The sequence below is a fragment of the Pinus tabuliformis genome, chromosome J (genome assembly GCF_031772625.1).
Source record: "Pinus tabuliformis cultivar Carrire ecotype Pingquan chromosome J, CPIR1, whole genome shotgun sequence".
In the NCBI taxonomy this organism is placed as follows: Eukaryota; Viridiplantae; Streptophyta; class Pinopsida; order Pinales; family Pinaceae; genus Pinus; species Pinus tabuliformis.
In genome coordinates this window covers 120,733,138-120,749,182 of record NC_142295.1, presented here as the reverse complement: position 1 = coordinate 120,749,182, position 16,045 = coordinate 120,733,138, and the positions used below count along the sequence as shown (strand labels likewise).

Below are 16,045 nucleotides of genomic sequence, written 5' to 3'. Positions count from 1 at the left end.
CATGCCTTCATTGAAGATAACATTAGGCCATCTACCTACTCCCATTTGCTCAATTCTTTTTAGATATCTTATGAGCCGCACCATAGCAATTGCTTCGATGGGAGTTGCTCCTGTTTCACTCAACATTATCTCATAAGATACCAAACTTTTTATTTTGAACTTGCTCATGATCAAGCGTTTTTGGATTTTCTCAATTTGTTTTCATTTTGAGATGGGGGTGCTGCTAGCCCACAATTCACACCCATATAGCATCATTGGACAAACTAGGAGTCCAAAAAGCGTTTTAGTTGTTTTCCAATCCCATAACTCTACATCTGTTTTGAAGAGCATATAATGCATTCCACCCACCTAAAATTCTCTTCTTTCTGCAGTCCTTCCAATTAAGTTTGTTGTTGAAATCAATCTCGAGGTACTTATACTCATTTACTTCTTCAAGAATGTTTCCTTCAAAGAAGAACACATGTTGGCTCTGCTTCCTTTTATTAGAGAAAATCATTATTTTGGTCTTGCTAGTATTGACTTGCATCCCCACTGCTCTACAAAAATGCTCAAGGGCACATAGAAATCAATACGAGATCATCCGCATATAAAAGAAGCTTTATCACAAACTCCCCCAACCGAACACCATCTCCACCTTGCAGATTTAGCCACTCTTCCAGTTTATCAATATATAAACCAAAAAGAGTAGGAGATAGAGGGCAACCTTGCTTGACTCCAATGTCACTTCTAAAGCTTTCTGAAATACCTGCTGAGGTTCTAATTTTGACTTTCACCTCTTCATAAAGTCTATGGACAACGACTCTATAATGCAAAGGAATTTCAAGTTCTTCCATTCTATGCCACAACTTATCTCTAGGGACTGTGTCAAATGCCTTTTTGAAGTCAACAAAGCAGCAGAATACTTCTTCTTTGTCCTCCCAAACCTTTTCAACAATGTGTCTCAACGTGATACCATGATCCACTGTAGAATGCTTCGGCCTAAAACTTGCTTGTCCTCTTGCCCTCTTTTCTTTTACTTCTGCCCACTTACTGATTCTGTTTTCTACCATGTTGCCGAAAAGCTTTGCAAACAAAGGATTGATCATAATGGTTTTATAGTTGGAAGGATTATTAATGTCTCCACTTTTAAAAAGGGGTATTGCTACGCTAGTTGTCCAGTCCTTTGGGAATCCTTGTTGAATGATTGTTGAATATTTCCATGATGTGCGGTGCAAGAGTGTTCATTCCCCATTTTAGATACTCTGCTTGAAGCTCAACCAAGTCCTTTGCCTTTCCTGTTTTCAGCTTCTTAATTCCAATCTCCACCTCTTGTAACGTGAAGAGCTTTGTAGTTGTGTTGATCCTGGAGGGAGGCTCCGCCTCTGATTCTTTCTCATAGAGTTACTTTCATATTCAAACCATTGATTAGCTGTAATATTATTTTCGATTTTCTTCTTCCTTGGTTAAAGCTCTTTCTAGAAAAGCTTGGGTTATTCTTGCTTAGATATATTAACTCTTCTCTCCTTGTTTGCATGAACTCATCTTTTTTCCTTTTTAGTATCTGCTTATATAACTTTACATTCATCTTCTCCTTGCCTGCATTTTTCAAGGTTCTCCTTGCCTTTTTGCATTCCTCATCAAACCAAGCATTTACTGGAAAACAATTTGATTCTGATTTCCTATTCTTTGCTCTTTTGCACTTCTCAAGTGCACTTTGAATTATATTTGTTAGCTCAGACCAGGAAGAACATAATCAGGCATTGCTTGTGTTCCATTATTGCACAAATATTGTTGCATAGGCTTGAGAGGTCATCGATTTTATTCTCATGGAGTCATATGAACGTGTAGAGAACTTGCTAGTGGATTAACAGTTTGGGAAATTGGGATTTATAGCGTGCAAATCAATTGGAAAACACACACAATTCACAATGGAGTTGGCAACCACACAACCATAGTGGATAAAGTTCCTAATATACTTGGCATAAAACGAATTGCAAGGATATATGTCTGTCTTTATAATCTTATAGACACACATACTTAACGTCTAGTTGTTTATCCAGCTACCTCTCTCCTGACGACCTCATCTAATAAGCCTACAAGGCACAACTAATATGGGCCCACATGGCACGTGGACCTTCAAGGCATAATAAATGTGTGCGCACATGACATGAGCCTGGCAGAGGGTTCACATATGACTGCAAAACGACCTTTAACATGTCGTGATTATAGATGCATTTAGTAGGATATTGAGCCAACTATTTGATATGTGATCCAATGGTGTGTGGTCTAATAACAAGCAAGAGGGTGAGCTTGTATTAACATGGAGACCTAGGTTTAAAAATGTCCTAGTGGAAATGGATGAGTCTAGATACACACTGTGGGTGATTTTCGTATGTTGGCTTTGCTTCCTTTTATTAGAGAAAATCATTATTTTGGTCTTGCTAGTATTGACTTGCATTCCCACTGCTTTACAAAAATGCTCAAGGGCATATAGGTGCATTTGCAATCCATGGGACGATTTAGAAATCAATACGAGATCATCCGCATATAAAAGAAGCTTTATCACAAACTCCCCCAACCGAACACCATCTCCACCTTGCAGATTTAGCCACTTTTCCAGTTTATCAATATATAAACCAAAAAGAGTAGGAGATTGAGGGCAACCTTGCTTAACTCCAATGTCACTTCTAAAGCTTTCTGAAATACCTGCTGAGGTTCTAATTTTGACTTTCACCTCTTCATAAAGTCTATGGACAACAACTCTATAATGCAAAGGAATTTCAAGTTCTTCCATTCTATGCCACAACTTATCTCTAGGGACTGTGTCAAATGCCTTTTTGAAGTCAACAAAGCAGCAAAATACTTCTTCTTTGTCCTCCCAAACCTTTTCAACAATGTGTCTCAACATGATACCATGATCCACTGTAGAATGCTTCGGCCTAAAACCTGCTTGTCCTCTTGCCCTCTTTTCTTTTATTTCTGCCCATTTACTGATTCTGTGTTCTACCATGTTGCCGAAAAGCTTTGCAAACAAAGGATCGATGGCATAATGGTTTTATAGTTGGAAGGATTATTAATGTCTCCACTTTTAAAAAGGGGTGTTGCTACGCTAGTTGTCCAGTCCTTTGGGAATCCTTGTTGAATGATTGTTGAATATTTCCATGATGTGCGGTGCAAGAGTGTTCATTCCCCATTTTAGATACTCTGCTTGAAGCTCAACCAAGTCCTTTGCCTTTCTTGTTTTCAGCTTCTTAATTCCAATCTCCACCTCCTAAACGTGAAGAGCTTTGTAGTTGTGTTGATCCTGGAGGGAGGTTCCGCCTCTGATTCTTTCTCATAGAGTTGCTTTGCATATTCAAACCATTGATTGGCTGTAATATTATTTCGATTTTCTTCTTCCTTGGTTAAAGTTCCTGCTAGAAAAGCTTTGGGTTATTCTTGCTTAGATATATTAACTCTTCTCTCCTTGTTTGCATGAACTCATCTTTTTTCCTTTTTAGTATCTGCTTATATAACTTTACATTCATCTTCTCCTTGCCTGCATTTTTCAAGGTTCTCCTTGCCTTTTTGTATTCCTCATCAAACCAAGCATTTACAGGAAAACAATTTGATTCCGATTTCCTATTTTTTGCTATTTTGCACTTCTCAAGTGCACTTTGAATTATATTTGTTAACTCATACCAGGAAGAACATCATCAGAAATTGCTTGTGTTCCATTATTGCGCAAATATTGTTGCATAGGCTTGAGAGGTCATCGATTTTATTCTCGTGGAGTCATATGAACGTGTAGAGACCTTGCTGGTGGATTAACAATTTTGGAAACTAGGATTTATAGCGTGCAAATCAATTGGAAAACACACACAATTCATAATGGAGTTGGCAACCACACAACCATAGTGGATAAAGTTCCTAATATACTTGGCATAAAACGAATTTGCAAGGATACATGTCTGTCTTTGTAATCTTATAGACACGCATACTTAACGTCTAGTAGTTTATCCAACTGCCTCTCTCCTGACCACCTCATCTAATAAGCCTACAAGGCACAACTAATATGGGCCCGCATGGCACGTGGACCTTCAAGGCATAATAAATGTGGGCGCACATGACATGAGCCTGGCAGATGGTTCACATATGACTGCAAAATGACCTTTAACATGTCGTGATTATAGATGCATTTAGTAGGATATTGAGTCAATTATTTGATATGTGATCCAATGGTGTGTGGTCTAATAGCAAGCAAGAGGGTGAGCTTGTATTAACATGGAGACCTAGGTTTAAAAATGTCCTAGTGGAAATGGATGAGTCTAGATGCACATTGTGGGTGATTTTGTCAGCATAGGAATGTCCTCCATAGTTCTTCCAAAGAAAGGTAATTATTTGATATGTATACGAGCTATGTGTGAGAGATGGATAGGTCAGTAAACATATTCATCTTGGCCAGATAGATTAATAGACATATTCATCTTGTTGTGTGTGCTTAAATATAGTTACAAATTATGTGCGTGTATAGCATGAAACTGAAGACCTATATAGCTTATGCTTTTGCTAATCTATACATAGATCATGCCTTCAATGGCCACATGGTATATGTCTACTTGACCTATGTAGCTTATAACATGCTGATCTACATAGATCTTTTCTTTTGTTACTCGAAAATACATGGTTTGTTTCACATTTTCACTGGCATCTTTCTCTCACCAACTTACCGGGAATCCATGGGAGTTCAGTGACATTTACAGGTTGTTGGGAGAAAATTGGAGGCTATCCACCTTGTTCTATCTTGCCCCAACATCATTCCATTATTTGAGTAAGAAAATTGTCATTCAAGACACCTATTTTTTACCATATTTTCCTTATCCTGTCTTCCATCCATTACTGTTTACCTGTTATGACGTATTTCTTCTCATTCATATATATATATATATATATATATATATATATCACAACAAGCTTATGAATGTTAATTGTCATTTTCTTCCTTTCTTTCTGATGAATTAGAAGGATTAAGAGTTGATTTATTCTAATCACTGTTCAATCAATTCAATTCCTATAGTTCCTATACAATTTTGGTAACCAACCTTCGAGTTTGGCATACCTACGAAACTCCAAGGGAAATTTCGAAATGCGGGTTTTGTATCTAGCATCAATAACATGGTTTTGTGTTGTTCACATTGTACCCAGGTCGATTCTAGAAGGCTCTAGGTAATGATTAATAGTGCGAACAACTCGTGCCAGGAAAAATTGAGTAATCAACTTCGTGCTCAATTTTTGGGCAAATGGAGTAGAATTTGGAAAAACTAAAACATGGGTTTCTTTCAGGACATCTTCGATTACATTTTATGCGAGAATTTCGTCCTTTCTTATGCGGATTGGGAGATATCTGTAGTTCTTTCAAAGTGTAATTTCTGGTTGCGCCATTGACCAACTACGCCCCAAATTGAACAACCATTTAACCAAATGCACCATATGAAGCTATTCTCAGGAGATTTCATGCCAGATAAACCCCATATAATCAGATCTTCAGCTAAGAAAGTATTGAAGACAATCCTTTGTTGATCAATTATGATTTGAGAGACCATTGTTGGGGAATTGGTTTCAATCCGCCCCTGATCTTATTTTGTATAAATATGAGAGTAAAAACCAGGTCCAGGGGTTGCTAGAGGGGGAGGTTTTGCTAGGATCATATACTCTGTAATTTTTGGCTGATTAATGAAATTTCTGACTTTCTTTCATCTTCTTGTTAATTTTTCATAGGGCTACATTGTTCTTTCTATATAATTGCATATGTTGATGAATAATGGTGTAGATCTGAATAATGTAATGATGATATGGGGTGAACTTAATGTATTAATGAAGAAATGCAATTATCAAAGCAAAGAACAATGTAGCCCTATGAAAAATTAACATGGTATCAGAGTTGGGCTAAAGAAAAGCCATGGAGATCACCCTGATGATGACACCTTTGATGGAAGCAAGAAGAGGATGGTGGAGACCTAAAAGAATTCTAGGGTTTGAAGAAAACCCTAAGCAACTTGATTATTAGGGTTTGATGGATTCTATGAGGTTAGGGTTGGAGAGAAAACCCTGGTTTATGGAAACAATATGAGATATGGAACCTAGCTGGTCAATGTGAAGATGCTCAAGCACTTGACAAAGATTTGATGAAGCCCTAGATGGGATAATCCCTAGCAGACCTGGTTGGATACTTGAAGGCAACATTGGTATATGGACCATGGACATTGATAGCTCTTGAAGATTGGTTCAAGAGGGAGAGGATCACCTCTCATTGAAGATAAGTATTTCTTGACTTATGATGCCTCTTACTTTTGTTTAGACCTATGGATCTGATGATTATGTTTATGCTTATACTTCCTGCATATGTATTTGAGTATATGGATGTTTCTAACCTCCTTGATGAGATGTAATGAGTAGATCCTTCTTGAGGATCATTTGAGATGCAGGAAAGAAAAGCTAGATCTGGAAATAGGTAAAGAGGTAGTTGATGAAAAGGTGTCAAGCACTACAAGCTACCTATGAGAAAGTGCACAGGTATTTGAATAGCACAAGTATGCATGGTATGTTGTATTTCAACAATAACATTGATGGCTAGGTAAGCCCTAAGGTATGATGAGAACGTCTCTTTCTTTGATGGCTCATACATGTATATGAAAGTGACTTGGATTTTCATATGCATGTATGAGCCATCAAAGAAAGAGACATTCTCATCATACCTTAGGGCTTACCTAGCCATCAATGTTATTGCTGAAATACAACATACCATGCATACCTTGTAGTATTCAAATACCTGTGCACTTTTTCATAGGCAGCTTGTAGTGCTTGACACCTTTTCATCAACTACCTCTTTACCTCTTTCCAAATCTAGCTTTTCTTTCCTGCATCTCAAATGATCCTCAAGAAGGATCTACTCATCACATCTCATCAAGAAGGTTAGAAACATCCATATACTCAAATATATATGTAGGAAGTATAAGCAATAAACATAATCATAAGATCCATAGGTCTAAACAAAAGTAAGAGGCATCATAAGTCAAGAAATACTTATCTTCAATGAGAGGTGATCCTCTCCCTCTTGAACCAATCTTCAAGAGCTATCAATGTCCATGGTCCATATACCAAAGTTGCCTTCAATTATCCAACCAGGTCTGCGAGGGATTATCCCATCTAGGGCTTCATCAAATCTTTGTCAAGTGCTTGAGCATCTTCATATTGACCTGCTAGGTTCCATATCTCATATTGTTTCCATAAACTAGGGTTTTCTCTCCAACCCTAACCTCATAGAATCCATCAAACCCTACTAATAAAGTTGCCTAGGGTTTTCTTCAAACCTTAGAATTCTTCTAGGTCTCCACCATCCTCTTCTTGCTTCCATCAAAGGTGACATTATCGGGGTGATCTCCGTGGCTTTTCTTTAGCCCACCTCTGATACCATGTTAATTCTTCATAGGGCTACATTGTTCTTTGCTTTAATAATTGTATTTATTCATTAGTACATTAAGTTCACCCCATATCATCATTACATTATTCAGATCTACACTATTATTCATCAGCATATGCAATTATATAGAAAGAACAACATCATCATCATCATCATCAATGCAACGGAACATAAAGGAACAATAGAAGAAAAACATGCACACACATAGAGACACCAGGATTTGTCCGAGACTAGGGCAAAACCCACTATGGGGAAAACCCTTGCGATCTTTTTCTTCTTAGATCGTCATCAAATGATTCAGCAAAAGAGAGTACAATGATCCATAACTTTATCTATGCAACAAAACAACTATGATATCCATGAAACAGATCTAATCATGCTTATAACCAAAACCCTCATTTTGATGGTTGTAATGTGATGTCACTGACTATTGTAGTCAATTGCCGGATACTGCTGAACACTGTTGTCACTGAGAGAAATCTTCTTATACTGAAATCTCATCTTTGAGTCCCAGACACAGGGAGGAGGAGTTGTGCGAGCATCTATAACAGTCCTGGACACTCTCTGTAGAACTGGAAGACTATGTCCGGACCAGATTTTAACGCTCCCAAGTGAACTAGATGACGGCGTCCGGGGTCAAACATACCCAGATCTGCTTCAAGCCCTGGACCCTCTGATAAGCCTTCTGTGTGAGCATCTACAATAGCCTGGATGCTCTTAGGACCACTCTGTGCGAGCGTCCGGGGACTAATACGACCTGATCTATCTCTGAAACCCTGGACGTTCCCATAACACACTGTGTCAGTGTCCAAGGCTCCCTGGACGCTGTCAAGACCACTGTGTGCCAGCGTCCAGGGACTAAAATGCCCAGTTCTGTGCTAGCGTCCGTGATCTAGAAAACCCTAGATCAGTGCGAGCTTCGACCCTGAGATTTCAGACCCTTGTGCGACGACAGACCTGTGCGAACCAAGACAATAAGAGAAGAGAAGATGGTTTGATCAATTTGACAAATGAGCTTGAGGTCTCTTCTATTTATAGGCTTTCACGAGGATCCAATTGGGGTTGAGGCCGACCTGTCCAATTTAACATGTGCTTAGGGCTGACCTAAACCAATATACATTAGTGAATAAACAAATTCAAAAACCAACTTTCTCTTGTCCAAATAAGGTGATCTTTAGGTCGATTTTGGTCCTCTCGAAAAGATGAATCTATTGCAATCATCATCTTGGTCATCTGAGCTGTCCAAGGTGGAATTTGACCGCAGTTGCAAAAACTAACACTTCTTGTAGTGCCCCTAGCTAGGAAGGCCCCCCTGTCCTAGGATGGACTTGCAAAGTTAGTAAAGTAGATGTTATTTTATTTATTTTATGCACAATTAGATTAGATTCATTATTTTCAGTTTTTGTTCTTGTAATTTCCAGATTCCTGTATTTTCTTGTGGAGCGATTTTCAAGGCCCTACAGTGTGAGGAGTTGTTAACCCAGAGAACCCAACAAGTGGCCGAAAGGACACAAGGCTCGTAGCCGAAAGGACACATGGCTCAGACCTATGACTCTCGAGTATTTTATTTCAATCTTGCATGTGTTTTATTTCTACACTGTGTGATTCTTTTCCTGCTTGATTGAATTGCGAGGGTTGTTGAATCAGCTGAATGTCTTTATGATGTTAATAGTTGATTGTGGTAAATTGATTGAATGCAATAGTTTTAATTGTATGATATGCAAAAGATGAATTCATGTTAAATTTAAATCCTTGGAAGTCTTTTTTCAGCATATTGTTTATTTCTAGCACAACCTACAAATAAACTTATTTTTGCATATATGTTGCGCACACATCATTAGCTTATGAGCTCTTGGTCAATAATATAATGATTAGAAATTTAAGCAATTAAATTGCCCGAAAGTATTGTTGGTTTAATGGAGCCTTTTTTGGAGGCATATGTCACCATGAGGTTCCATCTGGGCACATTTGACATGTATGTGAAGACATGATTATGTGGCTTACATCATTATTTATTGCATTATTGAAGGACCACCTTGTTTTTAGGTTGATCCCAGTGCTTGAAACCACATGGATTGATGATGTGAACAAGGAGAGAGACTTTGAAGTTGAAGATGTCCAAGACATGACTTATTTTGAGATAAATGTCAAACGTCACAACCTAAAGGAGAAAACACCTTACCTTGTGGGAGTTCCATAGCATGACACATGGCATGAGAGAGAGAGAGGTGAAAGGAGGAACACCCTTCTTAGAAAGGTGCCATGTGGCACTAGAAACATTTGTATGGTCAAAAAGGGGTCACTTGATGAAGAGTTCTCCACTAAGAAGAACAATTTTTATTGATGGATTATGAATCTACTCTCTTAATGTGGGATGCCCTCTTCAAGAAGGCATCTAAAGCGTTTTAAAGGCTTTTTATGGGGCATTACACATTATTATTTGAGGGATGTTGTTCACATATTTAGAGGAATGACTTTAAGGAGAAGTTTACACATGTCAATTTAGGATTTAATCAAATCCTAGAGGCTACTCTGAGAGGAGCACCCTAACTGTAGGGTTCCTAGCTCTATTTGGATATTATATTATTGATTTGGTTTGATTTAAAAAGCTATAAATAGAGGAGAGGAATTCATTTGTAAGGCATGGTGGGATGATAGGGATTTCCCCTCCAAGCTTTTGGAGAATTCAAGGAAGGATGAGTTCGAGTTGAGATTTTCATGTTTTTTTTCTAGTTTTCATGGGTTGGTTCCATGGCTAGAAATTACTTTTAGAAATTGCTGGTATAATCTTTGATGGAGGGAAATTTTGTTTTCATAAGAGGACGTTGGGGTAGAGGTCTCACTCTCCCTATCTCTTGCTGTAACCATTATTCATTAAATGGATATTTCTGCTATCATTTCTGCATATTGAGAGGCCATTACTGTCCCTTACTTATTCATGGTTGCACATTATTACTTGGCTGTTTTGTAAGTGTTGTGAGATGTATCTTTGGAAGTGCCCTCCTTTAATTTTCTGCATATTGAAGACAATCCATATGGTTAGAGTGTATTGTCAATAGTTGAACTAGACCTTTCATCTCATTCAAACCCTCTTGTTCATTGATCTTGACTTCATAACCCAATTGGATAGGCACTGGTCTTGGAAAATTCTAGCATCCATCTTCTTCTAAAGAAAATATTAAAAAATATTATCTTTTCTAGAGTCTCCCCCGGTGCCAGAGAAGAACCAGCATAAGCAAGAGGAAGTTTTTTTGTGGTGACATTGAAGAATGTTCCCAAGAGCCCTTAGGGTTGCACTTTGTTAAAGGACTTTGTTAACATTTTAAGTTCAGGTTTGGGAAAGTAACAACTTAATTCCCACAAGGGATGATCCGAATTGGATCCTAAAAAACTCTCTAAGTTTTCATAACTCTGTAAAATTCATGCCAAAGTTTCAAAGTCTTACAAAGGTCAAACTTATCAGAAATATCCTCTAACAGTTGTAATTTGTGAGTAGCGCCAAGCAACGAGGACCCTTGGTCAAGCGCGCCGACCTTTGGCCCATGGTAACACGCGCTGCCACGAAACAACAAAACGGGAAGCCTTTTTGAGAAATGGGGAAGGTTTCTGATTGCTAATCGCATATCGCTGGGCAAACCCCTTAGAGAAGAAAAAGCCTGAGTGACCCAGACCTGAAAAGTCATAAAACCGTACGGAATTTGCCGATCCTGTCATAGGCCGGTCCACACAAAAACCGGCAAGATATGGAAGGGCTTCGAGCGGTAAGTGGTTTCAACCGAGTCCCGCCCGATGCCACACACTGGGTGCCACATGTCCGGCGGAAGAGAGAGAAAACCGCTCACATCGGACGGGTAAACGTCATGCAACTTACCCGCCCGATATGGATGGAGACCGTAGGATCTGGAGGCTCCAGATCGACGGCGGACATGCGATCCGACGGATGACTGGATTCAATGGGGTAAACAGGCCGAGTTGTATAAAGTTTGAAGTCCGGCATGAATGATGAGTTGGCAGAGGAATCATGTTTGCGGGCAATCTGGGAGTTAAACGGAAATAACAACAGTTCAAACATTTCCAAGAGAACTGACACTTAGTTCATTATGAAACAGGTGACCACCTCCCTGTAAGGCATTACACAGTGATGATGACGCAGAGCAGGGGAATTCAAACGGACAGAGGCAGAGAACCAGAGCGCCGGGAAGCGGAAATGAACAATCAGAAAGCAGATTGGCTTTAAAGCCACGAACTGATAGAAACAAAGCAAGCAGTGAGAAAAGCGAGTAAGAAAGCTAAGAGCAGAGAACAGAGAAAGTAAGTTGAGCTGACTTGTAGAGCAAAGGCAGCATCGAGACAGAGCCAGAGAGAGTCAGAGAGTTTGTGTACTCCAGAGAAGGCTTGAGAGGTTCAAGCAAACTCCTCTGTACATACTTGTCATGTATGAGTCTTAGATTGGGCTCATACTATTGTGATCAATAGAGGTTGAGTTTCAGTAAGGAGAGTCTTTGTACTCCAGAGACTTGGGGGATCCAAGTCTAGTCCTACTGATTTATATCTGTTGAGTGAGACTCAAATTGAGCTCACTGTTGTAAAACTCTGTTTTGAAAACATAATAGAGAGGCCACCACTAAAGGCTGGACCAGGAGACGTAGCCCATGAGCATTGGGTGAACTCCTTATTAAACTTGTTGTGTTTATATGTTTGCCTGTTATGTTTTCTCTAATTGCTTCATTGTCTATGTATTTCGCAATTTTATCGATCTGTTGCATAAAGTAACATAGGCACATCCGTAATACCTTTAATTCTTTGTCCTGGATAAATTCCAGATCAAGTGGTATCAGAGCTTTAGGTTACTAAGGTTAGACAAGCTTGTGTTGGATTTTGTTGTTGAATGTTAACTAGATCAAAGCTTAAATTAGGAGGAGAGTTGGTTGAAACTAACCCTAAAATTGGAAGAGTCTATCCTAAAAGGAAATTGTCAGAAGAAAGTCCCTTGGAATTAGACCCTCAGTTCATGGATAGTTTCATGACCATGAGAGCCATGGTAGAGGAAATGTATAGAGAATTTAAGAAAGGTAGAGAGGAAGATTTATCAAACTCCAAACAAGATAAAGGAGCAAAAGAATCTCTCCTCCATGACCACTCTAAAGGCAAAGGGAAAGAAGAAAAACTTCCCACACCTCCTAGTAGCCCTGAAAACAAAAAGAAGACATCTTTGATTAAATTAGATGTTAAATTTGATTTACCAATATATGATGGAGAGTTGAATGCAGAGAAGCTAGATAATTGGATTAGACAGATTGATGTTTATTGCAGAGTGCAAAGCATTGATTCGGATAGTAGTAAGATTCAGTTGGCCAGCCTACGCCTTGGAGGCACTGCCTTGGTATGGTGGGAAGGTAGGACACAAGCTGACATGAAGAAGCATGGTAAAATTCTTTCTGTTTGGAGTGAATTTGTTTTTGTAATTAAAAAACAGTTTTATCCACTAGCTTATATGGAACAAGCCATGATGAGTTGGCAAACTCTTCGACAATTAAAAGGGCAAAGTGTGCAAATTTACACTCAAGAATTTAGGAAAAGAGCTTTGATTCTAGGAATTTATTTAGACTCACCTGAAACTTTGTTGAAGTATATAGGTGGTCTACACAGCTACTTAAGGCACACTATTCTCATGTTTAATCCCACTAGCATAGATGAGGTATCTATTCAAGCTACACATCTAGAGGCTAGAGGCAAGAATGTGAACCCAGAAGTTGGGGGATCATCAAAACCCACTGCAAGCAAGAATAAGGAGAAAAGAAAACAGAAATGGAAAGAGAGGAAGACAAATACTGTACAAAAGACCAAATCTTCATGCACTCACTGTAAGAAGGATGGGCATGATGATGAACACTGTTGGATTCTGCATCTGGAGCTGAAACCCAAGAAGTACGATGGCAAGAAGAAGAATACTGCTGCAGCTATTCAAAAGGATTTTGGGTCAGACTCAGGAGATGAAACAACAATTGCAGTCGCAGGTATAAAAGGTAAAAATTCTGAAGCATCTACTAGTAATTCTACACAATCTAATGATAATGAAGAAAGAGGAAAAGACATGAGTTATTTCATATTAGAGTTGTTTCCAAGCATCAAAAGATTGATACTTTGTTTGATAGTGGCTCACAAGTAAATTTAATTTCTGAAGTAATTGTAAAGAAATTGGGATTACTAACCACACTTCACAAAAAACCATATCCATTAGGTTGGTTATGTGATAAAGCACAGCCACAAGTGACTAGACAATGTAAACTAAGGTTTTCTTTTAGGTCAGCATTTGTAGATGAGGTTGAGTTAGATATTGTTCCCTTGGATATATGTGGAATTGTTTTAGGAAGTCCTTACTTGTATGATAGAAAAGCTATTTTCTATAGAGCTGAAAACAAGTATCAACTCGTTAAAGATGGAATCGAATATATTGTAAGAGCTCATAAACTCAAGAATAATTATACTCTCATAAACTCAGGGCAGATGAAAAGAATTGTAAATTCATGCAAACAATTTTTACTGATGGTTGTAAAGGAAAATAAACTTGACAAAACCAATGTATTTGAGGGCTGTAATGCTAAACAACAAGCTGATTTAGAAAAAGTTGTTTCAGAATATGATATAATATTTCAAGAACCTAAAGGTCTGCCACCCAAAAAGGAAATAGTACATGATATTAATTTGCAGCAAGATGCTCCATTGCCTAACATCGGAATGTATAGGTTGTCCGCTTTAGAGAATGCAAAAATCAAGAAGCAGGTACAAGAGTTGCTCGAGAAAGGATTCATAAGACCTAGCACATCGCCTTGTGGGTCTCCAATTGTCTTGGTGAGAAAGAAAGATGGCTCATGGAGAATGTGCATTGATTACCGAGCACTGAATAAGATAATGATAAAAAATCGTTATCCCCTTCCTCGCATAGATGATTTACTAGATTAGTTGAAAGAAACTGTTTATTTTTCCAAGTTGGACTTGCATAGTGGCTATGATCAGGCCAGAGTTGCAAAGCAAGATGCATGGAAGACTGCTTTCAAAACAAAGCAGGGATTGTATGAGTGGTTGGTTATGCCTTTTGGCCTAACTAATGCTCCTGCTACTTTCATGAGAATAATGAATGATGTACTCAAACCTTTTATTGATGATTTTGTCATTGTATATTTAGATGACATTCTTATATTTAGTAAAACATGGGAAGAGCATGTAAGGCACGTCAAGCAGACTCTAGATGTTTTGAAAAAAGAGAATCTTTATGTTAAGCTCTCAAAATGTGAATTTGGCAAAACATCTTTGAATTATTTGAGTCATATTGTAGGGGGGTGGTGAATTGAAGATAGATCCCTTTAAGGTTGCAGTCATTGTAAATTGGCCTAAACCCAAATCTGCTACAAAAGTTAGAAGCTTTTTAGGAGCAACATAGTATTGGAGAAAGTTTATTTCTAACTTTTCCTTGATTGCAGCTCCCTTACATGCTTTAACAGGATTGAACAAGGTGTTTCAGTGGGGAGGCAAACAGTAGAAAGCCTTCGACACCTTAAAAGAAAAGATTAGTACAGCACCAGTACTAGCACTGCTCGATCTTCAAAGACCATTTGAGATTGAAACGGATGCCAGTGACTATGCCATGGGAGTAGTGTTGATGCAGCACGGTAAACCCATATGTTATCATTATGAGATATTTAATTCTGCAGTAGTTAACTATCCCACATATGATAAAGAATTGTATGCATTAGTACAGAGTGTGAAAAAGTGGAAACATTATTTAATGGGCAAAGAGACAGTTATACACACTGATCGTCAACCATTTCAATATTTGCACTCACAAACTAAGTTGCAGCAATCACGACACTATAGGTGGATGGGTTTTCTACAACAGTTTCATCTAGTCATCACATATAAAAAGGACATACACAATAAAGTTGCAGATATGTTGTCCAGACCAATCATAAATGCATCTACTATACTTAAGCATAATTCAGTATTGCAAGAAAGCTACATTGAACAGTATGCTCAAGATATAGATTTTAAAGATGTATATGCAACTTTAAGTCATGGCAAACAAGTAGAAAAAGTGGATTATCATGTTAAGGACCAACTCTTGTATCATTTGGGAAAGTTATGCATTCCACAAACAGAAAGAGTAAAGATAATTCGAGAAGCACACACTTCTCTAATATCAGGTCACTTTGGTGTAAGTAAAACAGTTGCACAGCTACAAAGATTTTGTTATTGGCCAAAAATGCATGAGACAGTTTCTAGATATGTAAGAGGGTGTACCATATGTGCTAAAAGCAAGCCCAGCAATAGAAAACTAGGCTTGTACACTCCACTACCAGTTCCTTCTCATCCTTGGGAAAGTGTTTCTATGGACTTCATTGGGGGATTGCCTAAATCTAGAAAAGGTCATGACTATTTATATGTTGTTGTGGATAGGTTTAGCAAAATGTGTATTTTAATACCTTGTAACAAACAGATTACAGCTGAACAAACTGCAAAGTTGTTCTTTCAGCATGTATGGGTTCATTTTGGATTACCCACTTCCATTATATATGATCGAGATACCCGATTTGTTGGGAAATTTTGGTC

The 16,045-nt window shown here is 38.3% G+C and overlaps 1 protein-coding gene across 5 annotated transcripts in view; it reads left to right on the top strand.

Annotated features, from left to right (window-relative positions):
* The window catches only part of LOC149225862 (uncharacterized), a 166,517-nt gene that overhangs the window by 1,219 nt on the left and 149,253 nt on the right, over positions 1-16,045 (top strand). The window lies entirely within an intron of this gene.